We start from the raw sequence: 21,312 nt of genomic DNA, 5'->3' as shown, positions 1-21,312 counted from the left end.
AGGCTGAGAGGCCACTGAGCACAAGGAACGTGACTGCTGAGAACAAGCTGCTCAGACCCAAGGTAGCTGAGGGCCAGGAGTTGGTGCACTAAGGGAACTGACCTGTTCCACGCGCTGGAAGCTATGGCCTATGTGTCACAGGCCTTGGAAGACCCCGGTTGCACCAGCTCCTCCTGAAAACCAAGAGCCCTTCCTGGACTCAGGGGTTATGAAGCAATTCCTGGCTTCTCTGATCAGCAGGCCTGGGTTTGTGGGCCACATTACCTAGACATTGGCGCCATTTTTGAGTGTGTGGACCTTGTGGCTCTAGGTAACATTTTGAGTTGTACAGTTGTACCTGGGGCTATCACCTGTCTGAGGAAGTCTGGTGATTGCCCTTGGTGGCAGACATGTAAGCCAGGTCCTGGATAAAGCACCATTTTGAAGCCATTCATTCGAATAGCTCAAGAAACACCAGTAGTAACTGCATCTCCACAGGGTAGAGAAACGCTTTAGAACTACTCCCCAGGCAGGGGCATTCTGCTAAAATGCCTTGTTTCAAGCATTTTTGTTTGTTTATTAAGGCAGCACATAGGAGTATAAAAATGGGACTGAGCTCACTGCTGAAGGGCAGGGCAGGGGACCAGACCTGGCACAGACAGGATGTACCTGTGGACAGAAGGCCTCGGTGGCTGGATACGAAACAGGATCCACAGTGATAAAGCCACCCATCTGGTCAGCTGCTGAGCCCTAGGCCCCTGACGTTCATGAGGTAGAAAAGGCAACAGACAGCTTTCAGGCTAGCCTTGTGAACTGACTTCGAAGAAGAGTAGTCAGGGGGCTGCCTGTGACCCAGCGGGTGGGAGGGAGGCAGGAAGGAGGACCAGGAATCTGGCCGCCGGCTGGCACTGTTCTGAGGTTTGCAGAGCTGGCTCAGGGGACCCAGTAGAGTGCTTAGGGTGCAGTGTCAGGGGCTAGATGTTAACTTGAGAGACCAGAGCTGGGTTCTGGGTCTTCCTGGAGGAAGGGCCTACACCTCACCATCACCACAAGAAAGGGGCATCTGAAGAGAGGGGACTGTGCCCATGAAGACTTGGCACTACTCCCTAGGCAAGATGGTTAGGAGCTAGGACCAGGAAGGAAGGAGTGGAGGTGAGCAGGCCGCCAGGTGTGGGCAGCACAGACGGAAAGTCTGAAGCAGTGCTGTCTGGCCATGACTCAGGTTCTCCCTGGCCCATGTGAGGTACAGGGACCGGGTCACTGCTACCTACAACCCTGGGGGAAAGGGCAGGTGCTGCAGGGCCCCAGGCTTGGGATGAACTCATGGCTCTGAACACCCATTTGCTGCCCCTGTACCAAGTAGCAGCTTCTGCAGTCCCTGGTGAAGACCCAAACAAACATAGTACCTGTGACCTTCCCAGGGTAGTGTGAGGAAGAGAGCCAGATGGTCCCTACTCCCGAGGATGGCAGGGGCAACCCAGAGCACAGACCTGTGCAGCCACAGACTCAGCTGCGGTTATTGATGTCCCCTGACCTTGGGAAGGCCCAGTCCCTGCCAGCGTGTGAGGGGGAGGGGAGGGAGCCGGCGCCTTCACATGCTGATTCAGCGTTTTCGGGGGGGGGGGGGAGTGCTAGATTCACAGCAGCAGGGTGCCTTTCTCTTCTCCGTCTTTGGTCTTGTTTAGAAAGAAGGGTCCCCTTCTGCCTGGCCCTCTTAGGAAGCCTTCCCTCCCCTAGAGACACTGGCTCCCAGGAAGCAGCAGTCCCAGGCTGAAGCAAGCAAGGGAGATTTTCCGGAAATCCCAGCATTCAGGCTTGCCTCCCCAACAGTTCCCAAAAGAGGGAGCTGCCCCCCAGGCAGCAGCCTAGCCCAGGGAGGGACGGTCCAGAGCAGCTGATTCAGCGATCTGGAGCCCAGTGCCCCTCCCCCACCCCGCCAGGCTGCTTGCCCAGGCCTGTTGGCAGCTGTGTCACATGGGGCCTCAGGCAGAGTTGTGTGGCCCGCACTGCGCCTGGGGGTGGGGTGGCAGACTGAAGGGCACAGGCTGCCAGGTGACCCTTCCCTGCCAGGCCCGCTACTCCACCCCATCCCCACCCCTGCACTGCTTGGGTAGTCTCCTGCGGAAGAGCAGCCATAGGAGGGTGCCGGTGGACTCAGTGGGGAAGCACCGAGTGTGGTGCTGCTGAGCTGTGTTTTGAGGACTCTGGTACTGTGTCAGCCCTAGGAAATCTCATCCCAAAACAGCTGACTCCCCCAGATACAACCATTCTTCCAGAAGCCAAGGTCTGAGGCAGAGTTCTCATCTCTCTCTGGTGGGGCCAGCTGTGACCATCTCCCAGGACGGGTTATAACTAAGCTGCATCCCACCCTGAGCCAGCCCACGACCTCTGGAGCCTGGAGCCTGGGGCCTGGGGGGCTCCTACAGCAACAGGGACAGCAGGGAATGAAGCAGATACCCTCTTCCTTGGAGGTCTGGCTTAGAGTTGATGTTACTCCAGGCTTGGGGTGTATCTAACTGTGGACCCTGGGCAGGACAGGGGAGTCTGTGGAAACCACTGACCAGGGGCAGGCTGTGTGAGTTACTTGAGAATGTGGGGCCTGTAAACAAGCTTGCTGAGTTGGTACACAGCCCTTGGTATCTTGTTACGATGGGACCGTGGCTGTAGGTAAATATTTCGGGCAGGGTGGGGTGAGGCAGGCCCAAAGCTGAAGGAGAGAACAGGATTGGTGAGGAGGGCATGGCCTGTAAGGTAGGCAGGAACGTTGAGGGGTCATCTGTCAGAGAATGGGATGGGGGTGGGAGTGGGGACAGAGTGGACATCTTGTCAAGCTTGGAAGCCCATAGGTAGATGCAGTAGTCACAAGCTACAGGTTGACCTCCCCCAACTCCTTACATGAGGAGTTTTCCCTTTCCTGGAATATTGATGACAGACTGCTGGATGCTGCATGAATATTCATACGGAGATCAATCAAGTCCAGGCTCTGGTAGTGGCACCAAGAGGTGGGACCTGCCAGGTAGCTGGTGCTGTTTGGAGGGATGCCATCAGGGGCGTGGTTATGCATCCTGCCCTGTGGGGACCAGGCTGAAGCAGTCTGCTAGGCTTCAGGTGGGTGCTGTGGTGAGTGAGTGGTGAGCTTGCTGTGCTCATACACTTGGGTACAGCCAAGGATGGACCCCAGGGAGATAAGAGAGGCCTCGGAGCTCCTGAGCAACGTGGTTGTTACTTAAATGACACCAGTGTGGAAGTTCCAAGTTTGTTTCTTCCAGTCCCCGCTGTTCCAGGCTTTGCTCTGCCCCCACTGCCTGCCTGTGGGGTGAGGAAGTCCGGCATTAGTGAAAATTCATTATTTACAGCACTATGACATCATAGCAAGATGAATTATTTGTGTGTTTTTTGAATTGTGCTGTGATAAGCCTGTCTGTTTTCCTGGCTCTGTAATACACAGGGCGTCCGTCCCTGGACGCCATTCTCTCTGGTAGCCCCGGCCACAGCAGCTGCAGCCTAGGCTGACACTTCTAGCCCACCCCCATGCCTCCCAGCAGCCAGGCATGTATCTGTTAGTGTTTGTTAGTGCAGAGGTGTGTCAGTGTGAGCCGTGAGTGTGCAGGTCCTTCTAGATGTTTCCGTGGCTAGAAGCCCAGATGGCTGTCTCTGTCCTGGACAGTCCTGCCGGAGACAAGATGGCAGACAGGTGTTCTCGTGCTATACCACACTTAGCCGCCACGTCCTCCAGGAGCCGTGGAATAAGGGTAAGGAGCAGGAGGCAGGACCAAGGCCTCAGGATGCATCTCTCCTGTGGTGAAGGGAAACAGCGTTGGGAGAATCTTCTGCCAACGGAGGAGTCAGACCTGACCTCTGAACACTGGCCTTGAACTCAGTGGCCAATTGTTAAGAGAGTGAATGAACAAGCAAATGAATGGACTGCTGTTTCTCACATGCCCAGGCCTGGCACATGGCGGCCATCAGTGTCCACTTTCTGAATGACTCAGTACAGCCTAGCTGCTGGCCTAGCCTGGACCTCTTTCTGTAAACAACATGCCCAGCTCTTACGTACGATGGCCAGCAAAGGGCACAGTTGACCCCGTTGCCATCCTCACGGGGTGGGATATAGCTGGGGCTCTTGTCCCTCCTGGGAGATGAATCCCTGCAGCCAGCTCGACCCTCAGCCTTCTCCAGAGCAGGAGGCAACAGCTGTGAAGCAGCTGCACCAAGGGAAATTTAGGACAAAAGAGGAAGGAGATTAGAGCATCCAATTTAAATGGAGGGGAGGCATTCAGAAACCAAAACCGTCCTGCCCTAATTCCTGAGCAGAGGGAGTCACGGGCTCTGCAGCAACAAGAAACCAAAATACTCACCCAGTTTTCTCCTGCAGAAGGAATCCAAGTGCTCTTGGCTAGGAGCCCACATATGTCCCTGTCCTAAAGAGAGATCCACACTCTGACGATGATGGTGATGGTGGTGGTGGTGGTGGTGGTGGTGGTGGTGGTGGTGGTGGTGGTGGTGGTGGTGGCGGTGGCGGCGGCGGCGGCGGTGATGGTGATGGTGATGGTGGTGGTGGTGATGAATGAAGAGCCCACCGGTGTCTCCTGGTCACACCCTTTCAGGGTCTGGACAGGGATGTGGGTCCTGTTCTTTGTTTGACAGGGAATCAGTGAGCATCTGCACGAAGGGCCCAGGGGTGCGGAGAGGTGCACCTGTGGTGAACAGAAGGCTCCTTAGGCAGTGTTCTAGTGCTGTGAAGAGACACCAAGGGCACAGCAACTCTTATAAACAGAAAGGATTTCATTGAGAACCGCTTACGGCTTTAGAAGTTTATGTCATTGTCATCACGGCAGGGAGCATGGCAGACTGATAGGCTGCTGGAGACATGGCCTCTGCATCCGACCTGCAGGCAGCAGGAAGAGACAGCCACTGGTCCTGGCTTGAGCTTCTGATACCTCAAAGTCAACCCCCAGTGACACATTCCTCCAACAAGGCCACACCTCCTAATCCTTCTAAGCAGTGCCACTCCCTGCTGACTAAGCATTCAAATATATGAACCTATCGGGGCCACTCTTATTCAAATCACCTCAGAGCAAGACTCCAGCATTCAGGCCCAGTCCCCACATCAGCCTGTCAGAGACTAATGAATCTTGCTAGCTTTCACCACAACCCTCAATGCTTGGACCTGGACCAACACAGAGGTGCAATTCAACTCCAGTGGCTGGCTGATGCTACGACTCAGGCTTGTGAATTCAACTTGAGTCCAGTGGTGGCCACAGGAACACAGAGGCTGCCCACGTGAGGCCTTCTTAGGAGACCAGTCTAGGTGGACATTTTTATTTCAGCCTCCAGCGGCATCCAACTGCTAAGCAAAGGATCATCCTCTATAGTTTTATTGCAGAAAACAGAGATGGAGAAGCTGAGGCTAGCTGAACCTGACTCTGCTCTCAGAATTTCACCAGTGAAGTGAGTGGGGCTGTTCTACAAGCAGGAAAGTGAGCAGTGGGCATATTCCGCTCTTCACCTGCTCAACCATGCAGCCAGATCACAGGCAGCCAGGGGCCTCTTGGCTGCCAAGCTTGCAAACACTGGGGGGCCAGGCCCATCATGCCCACCCTGGCTCATCCCCCAGTAGGGCTGAGGGGTCCATGGAACGGCACCAAATCCATGAGATGAAACAACAGGCAGGGTTGGCCAGCCAACTCTAGCATTACTGTCTCAGAGACTCTGGCATTTCTGGTTTTCTGAAGCAAATTTACAAACCTAAGCCAATGAGGCAGGAATTGAGGGAGACTCTGCTCTGGTCTGAGAAGTGAAACAGGGGGGAAAAGAGTGTGTACTGCCCAGGAAACCTGGATGTGCATGACCCATCCATCCTTCAACCTATAGTCAAGAGACACCAGGCTGGGTATGGTGGCTCACACCTTTAATCCCGTATTCTGGAGGCAGAGGTAGGTGGATCTCTGTGAGTCTGTGGCAGCCTGAACTACATAGCAAGTTCCAAAATAGCCAGGGCTACATACAGAGACGTTGTCTAAAGAAAAAAAAAACCAATTAAAGTGAAATAAATAGAAGTACAAGAGAAACCTCTGCCTTGGGGACAGGGGACAGTTGCCATGAGCAGCTCTAGGGTTCTTGCTCATACAATGTAGGAACAGTTTGGCTTGTTGGGACAGGCCACAACACAGGGTGGCTCTCAGTGTTCTCTCCAGGGCCACCTCAGCAGTGGGGGCCAGAAGTGGTTCAGTCCTTCCCTCCTGGTACCTTCAGGGCACTTTAAGGATTCATCATAGACCGCACCATCTCAAAGGTTTCAGAGTACAAAATGGGCAACTGTCACCAGAGCCCATCCCGGTAGAAACTATCTCTACTTAAACCCTCCCCCAAGGCCACCTTCTGCCTTTTGTCTCCAGGACCCGAGGATTCCAGAGAGCTCGCTGGAGCAGAGGTTCCTTTTGAGAGTGGGCCACCATTCTCAGAGCCATCCCTGTGGTGTCAAACTTCTTCCCTGCAGAGGCCGGGGCTGCTGCAGTGTGGATGGGTCCTTCATTGCCGTTGCCTCCACCGTTGACTGGAATGCCATCATACACACCAGTGTGCAGCTAATCTCGCTCATACCGGCTTGCATTGATTATTGATCGATTGATTGAATTTATTTAAAATTATTTTATCTAATTATTTGTATCGGTGATGCTGGATATAGACCCCAGAGCCATATACGTGCTAGATAAGCTTCAACCACTGCTACCCACCACACACCTCTGCTTTCACCTGTTTTGGGGTACTCACTCAGAGGAGGTGTGCTGAGTGGGATGGGGGTGGGGGGTCTGCCAGGGATTTTTTTATTTTCCTTTTTAAAATGGTGTGTTGTTTTTATCTTATGTGTATAAGTGTGTACATAACACAGTGCCCTCAGAGGCAGGAAGAGAGCACCAGAACTGGCACCAGAGTTAAGGCTGGCTGTGAGTTACCACGTGGGTGCTGGGAACTGAACCAAGTCCTCTGCAAGCATAGCGTGTTCTTAACCGCTGAGCCATCTCTCCAGCCCTGCCGTGTGACTTCTCCAGGCCCCCGCCTGGCCGCATTTCTCCAGCCATGCACAGGATGCTAAATTCCCCATATCCTCATCAGCCCCGATTGTTTCATATTTTCCACATCAGCTGCCGCATTGAGGGTGATGTGGAACCTCGCTTTGTCCTCCTTACTTACTCAGCAGTCAGTCTCAGAGGCTGAGATCAGTCTAGGCCTAGATAAGACTGTGTGGAGGCTGGAGGTTTCCAGGACTAGCAGCCCGTCTCAGGCCTTGAACTTACTATGACACGGAAGATGACCTTGAACTCCCGGTCCTCCTATCTCCATCTCTCAAATGATGGTATTAAGGGTGCGTACCACACCTAGTTGATGCAGTGCTGAAGACAGAATACAGGGGTATGTGCATGTTGGGAAAACACTGTGCTAACCTGTACCCAGTACCCAAAACTTGCTGATACAGTCTATTCACGGGGTCTACCTTCCCTGCTGAGACAGAAGACCATAAGAAGCTTGTTGCAAGATATCTGATCATACTGTGAACCTTGAGATTGTTTTTTTTTTATTATTAAAAAGAAAAAACAATTTCTAGTCGTGCTGTGGCCCAGCCCTTTGCACCTCAATCTCTGGTTGCAATGCACAGATACATCTGGCCTTACTACACACATTTAACCCCAAGCAATGAAGACAAAGTTAATTTGTAGAAAGAAGTACCCATATTTGAAAGTGATGTCTAATTGTGTGGCAGATAAAGTGACAAATCAGAGGAAGATTTGACAGAATAGGATATGTCCAACTCTCACAAGAAGAGAGGGGAAGAGGAAGTCACTCGAGGAGTAGTGCAGAGAGAAGAAAGGAGGCGGTTGTACTGGGGGAGTTTTACAGGTTGAAGAGAGAATGAGCCAGAGACTGAGATGAAGCCAGAAGATTAGAACAGATTGCCAGGGGCTGGAGAGACGGCTCAGCGGTTAGGAGCACGGACTGCGCTTCCAGAGGTCCTGAGTTCAATTCCCAGCAACCACACGGGCGGCTCACGACCATCTGTAATGAGATCTGGTACCCTCTTCTGGTGTGTCTGAAGACAGCAACGGTTTACTCATATACATAAATCTTGAGAGAGAGAGAGAGAGAGAGAGAGAGAGAGAGAGAGAGAGAGAGGCTGCCAGAGTTAGTTTGAGGCCAGAGTTAGTTTGAGGCCAAGCAGAGCAACTTAGGCTGAGAGAGAAGCCGGATTGAATCAACCTCTTGGAGAGGTGTTGGAGCCAGGACAGCTGAGTTGGGCCAGCCAGAGCTCAGAAAGAACTAGAAAGGGTACAGGTCCCTGAAGCTCAGGGTGACTCCTGGTATGAGGTAGACCCTGTGCAGGGACTATTGACATGGCCTGTGGCCCCAAACAGGGAATGGGTGGTCCATACCCATTCACAGGATGGGTAATACTAAGAGACTAGATTCAAGGCTAGGGGTGGGATACAAGGGAAGAACCTGTGTGGGATGCGCTGCATGGGGGACGCCGCTCATACACCCCAACTTCCTTCAGCCTTGGTGGCTCAAGTCTGGTACTGTGCCAGGTAAGCTAGATATCCAGCCTCTGTGTCTGGAGTTAAGATAATTATGGTCAGGGGCTGGGGATTTAGCTCAGTGGTAGAGCGCTTACCTAGGAAGCGCAAGGCCCTGGGTTCGGTCCCCAGCTCCGAAAAAAAGAACCAAAAAAAAAAAAAAAAAAGAAAAAAGAAAAAAAAAGATAATTATGGTCTGCTGTCCAAAGCTGACCAACAGGACTGTGTTCTGGCAAGAGTTCAGTTTGTAGCCCCTGCTCGGTGGTGGAATGAAACCCTGACTGTGTTCTAGACTAGTCTTGCTTGGAACAGCCTTTGCCCATTTGCATTCCTGGGAGGTTTACTTTGCTGGGTTTCTATTGGGGAGCACAGCTTTCCTATGGGGAGGACACAGTCTTCTGAGTCTAGCACTTCAGGCAAAGGCCTGTGGAAGGGTCTGGTCTTAGTCACTAGGCATCCTGGGTACCTAGTCCAGTTAGAGATGCCAGCACTCAGGTGATGGTGAAGGTATCTGTCCCTTACCAGCCTGTGAACCTCCCATCACGTCCCCGGGCAGTTCCCAGGACAGGGAGACAGACAGCCTCAGGCTCTCGGGCTGCAGACATCTGTGGGTTGCTACAGCCAGAGCCCAGACAGTGTGGAGAAACAGGGCCTGTACCTGTATATGTAGGTCAAGCATGGACAGGAGTGCCAGGTAGCCCATGGGACTCTTTCATGCAGAGGGGAAATGGGCATTTATAAGACATTCGGGGAGCTAAGGATGTGACTCAGTCAATAGAATGCTTGTCTGGCATGTACAAAGTACAAAGACTGGGTTTGACCTCCAGCACCAAAATAACCCCGGTACGGTAATACACACCTGACCTGTGACACGTGAAGAGAGGGAGCAGGGCCAGAAGTTCAAGGGCATCTTAAACTACACGGTGGGTTCAAGGCCATACTGTGTTACTCGAGACGATTTAAAACAAGATGAGGAGGAGGTGAATTTGTGCTAAAAACCTCACTTGGGCCCACAAAGTAACCGAAAGCAGGACGAAGGCGTATCTGCCTTCAACTGTCTCCTTTCTTTGGCTGAAGGCGACAGATATAAATTGTCATCCTTAATCTTGCCCTGTAGATCCCTCTTGGCTTCCCAAGGCCCACGGGATAGACTTTCCTCCTAGGTAAAGATACAAACCCTCAAAACGAACATATTAGGGCTGGGAACAGAGCCCTAGGTCAGTGGAAGAGTTTTTGCATAGCCTGTGTAAAACCCTAGGTTCAAAAGGCATTGGACATGTTAACAGTGTAATAGCTTATCAGTCCGACCTACAGGACAGACCAGAGCAGAAACCATGATGGGCCAGTGGTGAGCAGGACCACAAGTTGGTCAGGGATGCTGAACTCTTTTTTTTTTTTTCCCCTCTGTTTAATCCTGAACCTGTCAGAACCCTGTAGACATTCTTTGGACTCACTGGCCCCTTTGCTTGCCCCTCTTCCTAATGTAGACATATTGGATAAGATTCCTTTGTTTTTCTTGTATTCTGCACACTTGTGTGCATGCTTGTGTGCATGTTTGGAGACAGGAGCTTACTATATTTGCCCTGGCTGATCTGAACTCACTATGTAAACTAGACTGACCTTGAACTCACTTGTCTCTGCCCCACAAGTGCTAGGACTAAAGGCATGTGCCACAATGGCCCAGACTTGCCTTGAATTTGCTATGTAGCTGAAGAGGACCTTGGCGTTCTGATTCTCCTAATTCCACGAGCTGAAGACCTAGGCATGCTGGCAACCAGGCCCACTACTCGTCTCTTTGTCGTATTTGGAAATGGGTAGCTAGGCATAGCTAATTCTCATGACAGCAGGGACAAAGGCACTGGGGCAGGAGAGTCCTAGAACTGGGGTGGGGGAGGCAGCTTGCATCTGGGGTGTAAGAAGGGTGACAGGAAGTCCAGCCAATGAAGCCATCACTTGTTATAGTGCTGAAGGTGGTTTGTGGGTATTTATTGAGTAACATCATGGGTAGAAGAAGCACAGGCCTTGAATTGAAGGAAGCAGGTCTCATCCTCGTCCTAGGCATTCAGACCCACACCTTGGAGTGTGGCCTCAGAGGCCTCTGGGGACTTCAGTCCTCAGGGCAAAAGCTCCTAAGCTTTCAGAATTCCCAAGAAAACAAGAGTTTTGTGTGGTAAAGTTTCTAGCACGTGGGTGCTTAGGGCCCCGCTTTTATGGCTACCCCCAGTCTGGTGTTTTCCAGATGAAAGGGGGAAGACCCTGAGGGCTGAGATGGAGGTGAGCCTGCCCTTCACAGTCTTTGTTGTTAGCAAGGCTGATGGTCAGCAAAGCCTCATGCAGGACAGACAAGCACTCTGCCACCAAGCTATGTCCTGCGGCCACATGCTAGTCTTATTGCACACTGACCAAGTGCAGGGAATGCACTGCACAGGCCCTCAGTCTGCAGACTCTCTACTACAGAACATCAAATAGGTGAGCCTGAGCTTCCCACGTCTTCCTCCTCAACCGAATTCTTCTCATGTATAAAACAGGAATTAGGAGGGCTGACCTCAGGTTTGTCGTCAATACTGTGTTAGGCAATGTTCTCAGTATGAGCCCAGGCACAGGCCAGAATTTGTAACTATTCCATGCTCGCAAAAGAAAACATACAAGGAGACAAGCAAATGCTTGCGTGCGCGTGAGAAATAACTGCTACCTGTTGCCTTCTTCTGCACAGGTACAGTTGTTTGTGGGCATGTGTGGGCACGCATCTGCACATACATGTGGAAGCAAAGGATGATGCTCCTCTCCCCTTTATTTACTGAGGTAGGCTTTTGACCTAAACCCACAGTCACCAGTCATGTCCGATTGGCCCTTATGTGAGTCTAGGCAATCTGAACCTTGGTCCTCGAGTTTGCACAGCAAGGGCTTTATCCACAGAGACATCTGGTATTTTCTTAATATATCATTGAATGAAAAAAAGAAAAGGAAAGAAAAAGAAAGAAGGGGACTGGTCCTAGGTATGGTAGGAGAAAAGGTTTATTGTAGATCTGTGGGAGAGTGTAGTCAGAGGCAGGGACTTCTAGAAGAGTGCAGAGTAGACATGACTAGACTGAGCCGGGCCATGTGGGGAGGGGAAGAGGGGAAAGAAAAAGGGGGGAAGAGGGGTGAAGGGAACCAGGTGCAGCAGCCAGGAGGCCCAAAGTTACAAAGATCAGATAACCAAAATGGTCGGATTATAAAAGGAAAAGCAACCCAGTGCCCTGGGTGGGACAGTTCAGGGTATAGGGCAGGGCATGCCAACTAGGAGGGCCCTGTAACCAGGACTGTGGGCGCTGGAAGAAGCTGACAGCCAGGTTCACCTACTAAATAGGCCCCTCAGCTGTTTGTCCCAAGTTTGAAATCTCACACTCATTAAAGAAAGTGTTTATGAGGGGTTGGGGGATTTAGCTCAGCAGTAGAGCGCTTGCCTAGCAGGCGCAAGGCCCTGGGTTCGAGCCAGGTGGTGATAGCGCACACCTTTCATCTCAGCACTCTGGAGGCAGAGGCAGGCAGTTCTGAAAGTTCGAGGCCAGCCTGGTCTATGGAGTGAGTTCCAGGACAGCCAGGGTTACACAGAGAAACTCTGTCTTGAAAAAACAAACAAACAAGCCAAAAAATAGTTTTTTGGGCAGGGAGCAGTGCTCCCATTCAGCATAAGAGGAAGTTCTTGCTACATATTTCATTAACATTAACTTTTACAGAGGTAAAGGAAGAACCAGTTGTGCACTGAAAGGTACTAAATGGCTCAGTAGACGGTATGGGAGAGGTTCCTGGCACCATCTCCGTCTATGGGTCCCTTCTGTACATAGTGGCTTAGCCCTGGTCGCTGTGTCTCACGGACAGCCTCTGGTTTCCTGGAGCTCACCGTGTAGACCAGGTTGGTCTCGAACTCCTCCTACCTCTGCCTCCCAAGTGCTGGGAATAAAGGCACTGGAGCTGGTATTTAAAGTTAGGAGCCTGAAGGAATCCTCTGTGGTTACCGTCTCCAGCCTGGCTCAGGCTTGGTAAAGCCTTGCTCCCACTCACCTGTGTGGAGTAGGTAGCAGGAAAGCATCATCGCTGGTGCTTCCTGCCGGCTTGCTTAGCCAAGTTACTTCTAGCTCAGCCACGTGTGGTAGAGGGTCTCCAGCATGTAGACTCTTGCTCCTTTTCCTCAGTTTCCCTGAATATAGCAGACAGCCATCAATAGGCTGACAGTGTGGGGGTCGGGGTTTGGACCTGGGACCAAATTTAGATTTAAGTGGGGTTCTGGGGAAAGTTATAAGGTTCCATATACTTTTTCCTGGTGGGCTGAGCTACTGTGTGTGTGTGTGTGTGTGTGTGTGTGTGTGTGTGTGTGTCTTTGTGAGTGTGTGTGTGTGTCTGTGTGGTCAGGGTAGGGTTTGGGGTGTAGGAAGTGTTTTCTAGAAGCAGAGCTGAAGCCAAGTTTAGGCTACGAGTCAGTTATGACCACAAAGCATGGACAAAGATTGAAGCCAGGGTCTGAGATGCTCTGCCAAGCAAATGCCTAATAATGACCTTAGCCAGCAGTTAAGGTCTTGGGAGGGATGGGCCAACTTTTATTCACTTAATGCCCTTCCTCCCTAGTGACCTTGCTCATGACCTCTTTCCTGCTGCCATTCTTTCTGCAAGCACCCTTGTGTGAGCATAAGGTCAAAATGGCTGCGACCCTTGCAAGGTGCTAGTGCCTGAGCACTCACAAGGACTCAGGCTGGGAGGGCAATCAAGGGGGCTCCTGGTTACTTTGAGGTTGAGGTGCGTGGCCGGTTTTATTTCTAAGCACTTGACTTAAAACCAGATCTCTGTCCATGAGAACGTGGCCTCGAGCAAACAGAGAGCACAGTTGACCATGTCTGGAGACACTGACACGCCTGAAGCCTGAATCCCACTGGGCCTGAAGTACTGCCAGAGCCTCCTCTACATGGCTGTAAGTCGGTGGGCAGCAGGCACCAGGGCCCGGTGGTACTTATTCCAAGGCTGCTCAGTCACGCAATTTCCCATCCAAGGCCGGTGGGTGCAAATGCGGCCACGGGAAATTAAAAGGTTGAGGCTCGGTGCCCCAGGTCCTATTCCTGTTCGGCCACTGATCCCATCCCCTTCGGTGCCCGGTGCAGTCTCGGACGCTAAGCGACCTGAAGGCACGGCGCAGCAACTCTCCAGATCTCCCACCCGACCCTTCTTGGATTCCCACTCCCGCGCCCACCTGGCGACGAGTGCGCGCGCGCGCGGTCGGCGCTCTGTCCCTTTAAACAGCCCGCGGGCGCCTCCCCCGCGCCCCGCCCCCGCCGCGGTGCGGCCGCCGGTGCTGGGCGAGGTCGGAGAAAGTCCGCGGGCGCCGGAGCTCGGGGACGCCGGAGCACTTCCTGCCGCGGGCGGCGCCGCAGCTGCCCAGGCCGGACTGGGCCGGGTGCCCGCAGGTACGGCCAACTTGGCGCGCGTCGCGCCGTTTCCGCCGCGGGCCAGTCGTCCCGCCCGCACTTCCCGCAAACTCCGCGGCGCGGCCGCCCAACTTGCGCACCCGCCGCCTGCCGCAGTGCCCGCCGCGCGCCCGGGGTGCGGCCGAGTGGGGCGCGGGCCGCGCTGAAGCTGCGCGCTGGCCCCAGGGCGGAGAGGCCGGCTCGCCGAGGTGTCCCGGCCCAAAGCCGGGCCCGAGCTCGGCGAAAGCTGGCACTCCGGGCGCGCTAGCGCCTTCCTTTCCCGTTGGGGTCGTCTGGCCACGGGAGACCCCGGTTCGTCCCGCACAGGAGGGGAAGCCCCGATGACACTGGCCTCTGGCCAGGGCGCAGGGGACACACCCCTCCTGGCCGGCCAGGTCAGAGGCAGCGCGTCTGCGCATCAGATTCGGCCCGCGACCGTCTTCCCTAGCTAGGTGGGCCGTTTGGTGCCAGTGGTCGTCACTGCCTCCCTTTCTCCGGTGCCAACTCCAACTTTGAGAGACACTGGGTTTCGCTGCAGTGGGAGGGGGCTCTTGGCTTGTCCCTTTTTCTATATCTCAAAGTTGTTCATGTCTCCGGACTCTTCTCCAAGAAAACTCAAGGGTGTGTGGGCTGAGGGAGGTGAGATTGGCAGTCTTCACGGTTTTTTCGCTCGAGGCTGGGACTCGGTTCCCGCTTCTCTTGTGCATATGTTACAGGAGCCTTTGGGGTCGCCTCAGCCCTGCATTTCATGGGCAGATCTGTTCCGCGCTGCTTATTGCTGATCTCCTCCTGGTGCTTCTTGAACCCTAGGGTTTGTGCCCCCCCCCCATTTTGCTCCCGGGAGCTGACCTCACCGGCACACCCACTGTGCCCTACTCCCTCTCCTTGGAGATTCTGGATGGAGGTGTTTGTTGGGCCCTATATTAGCTTTCAGGTGTAGCTCTGAGGAGTGTTGCGGCTGAGTCCGTCTAAGGTGGAGGGGGCTGGGCCATGATCCTGGCTGGCCTGGCTGGGTTCTTGGTCCAGTAAAGCCCTTCCTTCTAAGCAATTCATGTGCATATTCGTGTGTGCGCGTTCATGTTCTGGTCCTCCCTGGTGCAGCCCTCTGGTCCTGCTCTTCTGCCTCTGGTTTCCTTTTCTGTCCTAGTCTAGAAATTCTTGACTGCTACTCCCTTTTGTTTCTGTCTTGATGAAGGGTGAGAGCAGGATGTTCCATGGTGCCCTGCACACTGTGGTCTTTAAAGACGATGTCCTGGGAGGGTTAGCTGTGACTTTTCATTGCACAGTTGAGGGGACAAAGCGCGTTCAGCTACGGGGTGGACAGCCAACATTCCTGTCTCACCCTCCAACTATTTTCTCCAGGCCCGTGGAGCCAGCCACTCTTCCACCAGGGTCCTTTACCCTTCCTTCCCTCAAGGATGCTCTGTGACACTTCCTCATTGGGTGAGACCCAGGGCGGTTGGCCACTGTTCTTTGGGCCAGCTGGCTGGAATTAGCACAGTAGAACAAGGTATCTCCTGTCACTTCACAGTGGCCCGGATCTTTCCTCAGCAGTCATGCCCACGGCAGGATGGTGCTGGGTGATTCCGGGAGCTGGAAGCCATTTAGAATGCTGGGAAACACTATCAGAGAGAAACGCTTGTGCTGCAAGAGTTGAGCGCCAGGCTGCTTCTGAGCTGCTCACCCTCCACCATCGGTCTGCTCTGTGGACTGACGGCATTATGTGTGGGTGCCCAGAGTGTGCTTCCTAGGAGTGGGCTTGCGTGTGAATTGGACAACCTTCCCAAACCTCTTTCTTCAGACTAGTTCTGCACTGTCCTATCAGAATAGTGGTTTGAGGTGGAGAGCTGGGGTGCCGCAGAGTCCTGTTTGCCATAGAGGTCCTTTATGCCTGATTTACATGGTGGCCAGTGTGATCTAGGCAGGTCTTGGCATGGGGTCCAGCACTGATGGGGCAGAAACTGAGGCTGTGGTTGCCTTAACAGAATGTGAGTCCCTCTTAGATCCATGCCTTTGACATCCTTGATCCTAGAAGGTGTGTGGCACCCAGTGCCTGCCAACCCTGGCTGTCCATGTTTTCTGTACTTGATGCCCCAGACGTATTCTCTGCATGCCATAGCCCATGAAGTCACCCCATCTCCTATCTTCCTCCCACCTGGTGACTTCCAGGGAGTTCTCTGGAGAGCTTACAGTGGATCGAAGTCTCCTTGGGTGTAGGGGTGAGGTGAACCACCAGGCCTCCCTGCCTGCTGAGGGTGTGTGTGCTGATTGTTGGTCCAGTGACCATGAACCACTGTCAGACCTCAGTCCCTTCCCTTCCTCTGCCACAAAGCCACACACCCTCAGTGTAAGGGTCAGAGAAAGGGACTTATGCGCACATCCCTGGCCCAGTATGTGCTGCTGTCTCTGCAGGTCCCCACCCTTGCCTTGATAGCTGCTTATGTGTGTCTGGTCCATGCTGACCTCCTGCTGGACCTGAGTTCTCAGGCTGACATAGGCTGCCTTCCAGCTCTGAAGAGTTGTGGCTAATGGGAATGGAGTTGGATGCGTGGTGATGTTCTAGGGGTCACCCTGATCTGAGGAAACCTGCGTGGACTTTGAGACCTGTTTTTGCTTTGCTTTTTCCTTTCTTTCTTTCTTTCTTTCTTTTTTTTTTTTTTTTTGAGTCAGAATCTTCCATAGTTCAGGCTGGCCTTGAACCTAATATGTAAACCGAGGATGACCTTGAACCCTTGATCCTGCAGCCTTCTAAGACCCGGGATTACAAGTATGTGTCCTTACACATTCTCCAGGCCTGGCCCTTTGGAGAAGGGAGCAGAGCCATGTGGTAATGCAAGAGATACGTTTTCAATGCAAGGGGCAGTTACCGCCAGCCCCTGGGACACTGGGCTTTCGCTGTTCCTGGCAGGTGTAGCTTCCTGCACTGGCCGGTGGGAAGTGTTAAAGCCTGCTGTGCTTCAGGTGATGAAGGGGTGCTACCGCTCTCTCTGCTCAGGCAGTGTGAGCAGCCTGGCCCTGAGTTATCATGAAGTGGTTGGGGAAGCTTAGTTAGCACCTAGCAGTCTCTACCAAGTTTCTCAGATGTGAGTAGCCCTGCTCAGAGCCTTGCCCACCGTTGCCTCCTTCTGTTTTTTTCTTTCTTTCAGCCTTACACCATCCCCACCCCCACCCCTAGCTGGGCCCCTACTACTGTGAAAGCAGCATGTGATCTGGCTGAGGTGGCCGCTCTGGCCTGCTCTCCAATGCAAGGATCCTGGCAAGCTGTGTTGCTGCTTGAGCAGATTTTCACTTTTCCTAGGCTGCCTCCCGTTGGCCTCCTGAGCCTAGAGTTCCTAGAGCCAGGCTGCTCTCTCTGCTGCAGGTGGCCGGGCCTGTCGTTGACATTAGAAGTTTGGGTTTTAGAAGCAGAGCCCTCTGTGTCTGGTTCTCCCAGACTACAAGCCTGTGAACATAGAGGAGTCTCTGTGTCCTCAATTTGGAGCTCACATTGTCTCTTGCCCAGAGAGGAGTCTGAGCCGAGCAGAGAATGAGCAGACAGAGAACGGACTCTGACCCAGGCTCTGCCTGCCCTGGAGTCTGCAATGCCAGGCCTGGGTTCTGGGAAGCTGCCGGATTAGGAATTTGAGGCCAGATTACTAGAGATTTTGCTCTCTCTCAAGGCTGTGTGACCCACCCTCCCTGGGATCCACCCTAGGTCTCCAAGCTGGCTCTGCCTGGCCTAATGCCCTTGGGGTGATGAGACCCTTGGTGAGAATGTTGCTGGCCCTTTAAGGGGAGGCTGGTTCAGTCTCAGGGAGAAGGAGGCTTTTTCTCTAGAGTTGTTTCCAGGTCCCCAGGGAAGGGCTGGCTGGGGCTCTTAGGAATCATGCCCCTCCTCCCTGCACCAGGCCTGGCATCCAGGAGGGCATCCAGCCACAGATGGGCCTCCAGCTCCAGGCCCGCCCCTTGCTGGTGTCTGGGAAGCAGGCAGGGGTGGGGTGGGGCGGGAACAACTTGGGGCCTAAAAGTGCCCATATATAGTCACTGGGGGTGAGCAGGGAGTCAGGCCTGTGAGCTGTCTGATCCTGGGGTAGCCATTGCCCCCTGGCATTCCAGTGGGGAGGGATTGCCTTCTGAAAGGCAGGAGGATCTACAGTAAAGTACACTGGGTCCAGCAAAGCCAGCCCCCAAGAAGTGTTTGTTGATTGAAAATAAAATGTCCCGATTCCTCTGTAGACAGATCCAAGAACACTTTGAAAACTTCCATTTTTAAGAGTCAGAGGTAATACTATGTCCATAGTCAAGAGTGGTTTGCAGCCCCTGGTGGGATGAATAGGAGGGTCTGGTACCTGATGGTGAGGCCATCTTTCCACCATGAGATGCTGAAGCCCCTTTTATGGGACCACTGGGTGTCTGTTCTCACTCACAACCCTATTTGGAAGAGAGGGGCGTGCTTGCCCATCCTCGTGGTTCCTGAGTCTTTCTCTTCCGGTTCCTATGTTGCTAGTTGGGGGATTTGGATGGTGGGGTTGTTGGGGATGTGGGCTGCTACCTGTGTGTGGGTCATCCCGTCCCTACCGGAGCCTGGGGCTTCTTCCTTAGCCTGCCTCTTCTCTGCCCATTCACTCTTTGCTACACTTGACTCTACTTTTAAAAGTCACAATGTTAACACAGTTTTTGGTCATTCAATCTAGTTACTATTGTGCTGCTAAGCGCCTTTGTTAAATTTTGTATATTGATACTTTTTGTTGTTGTCAGCAGTTTTTTTCTTTCTTTCTTTTTAAGATATAAAGCCATTAGGGTGAGAGAAGATTAAAAAGATACATTACAATTAAAATGTTAATGAAATCTGCATCATGCAACTTTCGAAACCCTTCAGGCATTTATCTTGCCTGTGTCATGTCCATTAACTTTGGCTATTCTTATTCCACACTGACCCCTGCTGAGAGATTTGTGCTATAATTGGATTTTTTTTTCTTAAATAAAAAAAGGGGAAGGGGGGGGAAGCTTTTAAGAAAATAGAGGTTGAATGGCCGGTCCTGGTCCTGAAATGAAGAGAGGAGAAAATGGGAAAGCTCGCTCCCTCACTGGGCAGGCTCAGAGCCCATCTCCCTCCTTGGCCTTAAGATGTGTATTTGGGGTGTGGCTTTGCAAGATGGAGAGGCTAGAGGGATGAGCATGTGGGCCAGGTTGGGGTATTGGGTATACTCATTCCTCAGGGAAGAGCCAAGATGCTGGAGTGTGTGTGATAGGAGACCCCCCCCACCCCCCATCGCTCTCCTTTACCTGTGACTATTTAAGGGCACACTGGTGTTTCTGGCTAGGGCTTTAGGCTATAAAGGGGGATTCCCCAAGTCTTCCCAGGACAGTTGAGAGTTCAGGGCAGGACTGTGTGACTTCCGGGCAGGCAGGTGGGATTTGTGTGCATAGGTACGCATATGTATGCACATATGCAGTTTCGTGCTCGTGTGGCCCATGGCCAGCAGCTCCTCTCTGTCCCTGGGACTGGCTTTCCTGGGACAGCTCTGTGGGCACCTGGCAGTGCTGGAGCTGGTCAGGTGGTTGGCAGTGGGCTGCAACAGACAGATTTCATGTCTATGTTTCTGCAACACCTTTCTATAAAGGGAAACATAATTTAAAATATGATTACTTAGTGTTGTAACAGAGCCCCAGCCGCTCTGCTGTGAGGGAGATCATTATCAGTCTGATATTAACTTGCAAAGAATATTATGCAAATTGCCTGTGACTTGGGAATCCTGGCAGGCAGGGCTGGTCTGGCTTCCCTAGAGCTTGGGCCCTTGTCCTTGGGGCTGAGGCTTTTTCTTCTTTTCTTCTCCCCTCGCACACACCAGCCTCTGCCCTCAAGGTCCTCATGTCCTAGCAGTGGCCCTGAGCCTTAGGTCTGTGGGGGCCCCACCCACATCCTTGACTCCACTTTGCTACAGTGATAGGAAACTAGAAGCCTTTGGCAGGCTTGCTGTGATGTGGGGGTAGCATTTATCTGGGGTGACAGTACTGTGATGATGATTGTGGCTGGGCCTTGACACAGCACTCAAGCTCCTATGAGTCAACAGCCCCTGAGGAATGGACAGAACCAGGGGAGGCAGTTGTCCCACTGGTTGTAGGACTGCTGGGTTTGGGCTGCTTCTAGAGTATAGGGCAGCACCTGGGAAAGGGGTTACTCTGAGCTACACCATCATAGGAAGGAAGTGTTCTCAAGTATCTACCTTCCCAGTTCATCCTAATGGGCGTGGCACAGTCTGGCTAGGAGAACATTTTTGTTCCACTGTAACAGAGCTCCACAGAGCAATGCCCCTGACTTTAAACAGCGGAAAGGCCTGTTTTGGGGTTCTAGAAACAGTGTGTACCTGCTGCTAGTGAAAGCCCAGTAGTCGCTTCCTTAAAGATACCCACTGGGTGTCACTGAATCTTGCTGTATCCCTAACTCCGGATGCAGTGCCAAGGTCTGCGTGGGAAGTAGGTACCTGCCTGAGTGTTCCCAGAGCTGGGGGCGGGGGTGTGTGACCTCTGGCATCTGGTAGAGAGGTATGCTCTCCTCAGAGCAGGCAGGGGCGCTTGCAAAGGCCAGGAATAGATAGAGGCATCCTCAAGGATCATATTGATGCTTATTCCAAGTGGTTCTACCCATAATGCCCGGTTTTCATACCCAGGGTCCTCTTGGAGCGTGGGCCCCAACCCTTACTGCAGTTGGGTCCTGATCCAGGGCCTAGGTTCTCTGTGTGTGGAATGAGGGAAGTGGATCATGACCTCTGAACTGCATCCAGCACCCGACTTTAGTCAACAGGGTCTCTGGCCAGGGCTGATCCATGGTGAGCTCTGGGAAGGCCACCTTGTATCACACCAAGCTACCTTCTTCCTGACTTAGCCAGTCCCTCTCCTGTGTGCTGCTACTCTGCCCACTTAGGATGGCCTCTGGAGGACTTTGGGTGCTATGCACACTTGACCTTACCTGTACCATTCTCCCTGCTCTCTCCTTATCTCTGCCTCTTCCCTTTAACTCTGGAGGAGTTCACCTCAGCTTCTTAACCCACCAATGCCCTGTTTGTGAATAAGGTCCTGTTGGAGGTTCTGGTCCAGGACAGAAAACCTTAGTGCTAGTGGCTCCTGCCGTACGTGCCAGCAGGGTGGGCTTAGGCAGTATCTGCTGCTTCTCAAAACCTAGCGGAGGCTATGTGAGTGGCAGTCCAGCTAGAGCTCTTTGAAAGAACAGAGCAGAGGGGACCGAAGGCGGGAAATGGGGCCAAGGCTTATATAAGCTGTGGGATAGGAGAGACAGACACTGTGTTAATTATTGTAACCCAGTTTAGCAGTGAGTCTGTGTCACATGA

At 52.9% G+C, this 21,312-nt stretch overlaps 1 protein-coding gene and 1 long non-coding RNA gene across 7 annotated transcripts in view; one reads left to right on the top strand and one right to left on the bottom strand.

Moving 5' to 3' along the window:
* Positions 1 to 517: 517 nt before the first annotated feature.
* On the bottom strand, positions 518 to 13,967 carry LOC103691752 (uncharacterized). 3 transcript variants are annotated; one of them, XR_015684196.1, is made up of 5 exons: positions 13,771 to 13,967; positions 12,594 to 12,729; positions 4,338 to 4,676; positions 4,037 to 4,184; positions 518 to 3,288 (listed from the first exon to the last, which is right to left on the bottom strand). It is a non-coding gene; the product is annotated as an uncharacterized LOC103691752 (long non-coding RNA). The 3 variants fall into 3 exon arrangements; XR_015684198.1 differs by lacking the exon at positions 12,594 to 12,729 and adding an exon at positions 4,783 to 4,867; XR_015684197.1 differs by lacking the exon at positions 12,594 to 12,729.
* The window catches only part of Nacc2 (NACC family member 2), a 66,440-nt gene continuing 59,012 nt past the window's right edge, over positions 13,885 to 21,312 (top strand). For 3 of the 4 annotated variants that reach the window (XM_087651281.1, XM_087651282.1, XM_087651283.1), the window contains exon 1: positions 13,885 to 14,436. The gene's annotated coding sequence lies outside the window, so the exon portion shown is untranslated. 4 annotated transcript variants of the gene reach the window in all.

Source organism: Rattus norvegicus, chromosome 3, assembly GCF_021556685.1.
Source record: "Rattus norvegicus strain SHRSP/BbbUtx chromosome 3, alternate assembly SHRSP_T2T, whole genome shotgun sequence".
NCBI lineage: Eukaryota > Metazoa > Chordata > Mammalia > Rodentia > Muridae > Rattus > Rattus norvegicus.
The sequence above is the reverse complement of the archived record's forward strand: the minus strand, read 5'-3'. Positions and strand labels throughout refer to the sequence as shown.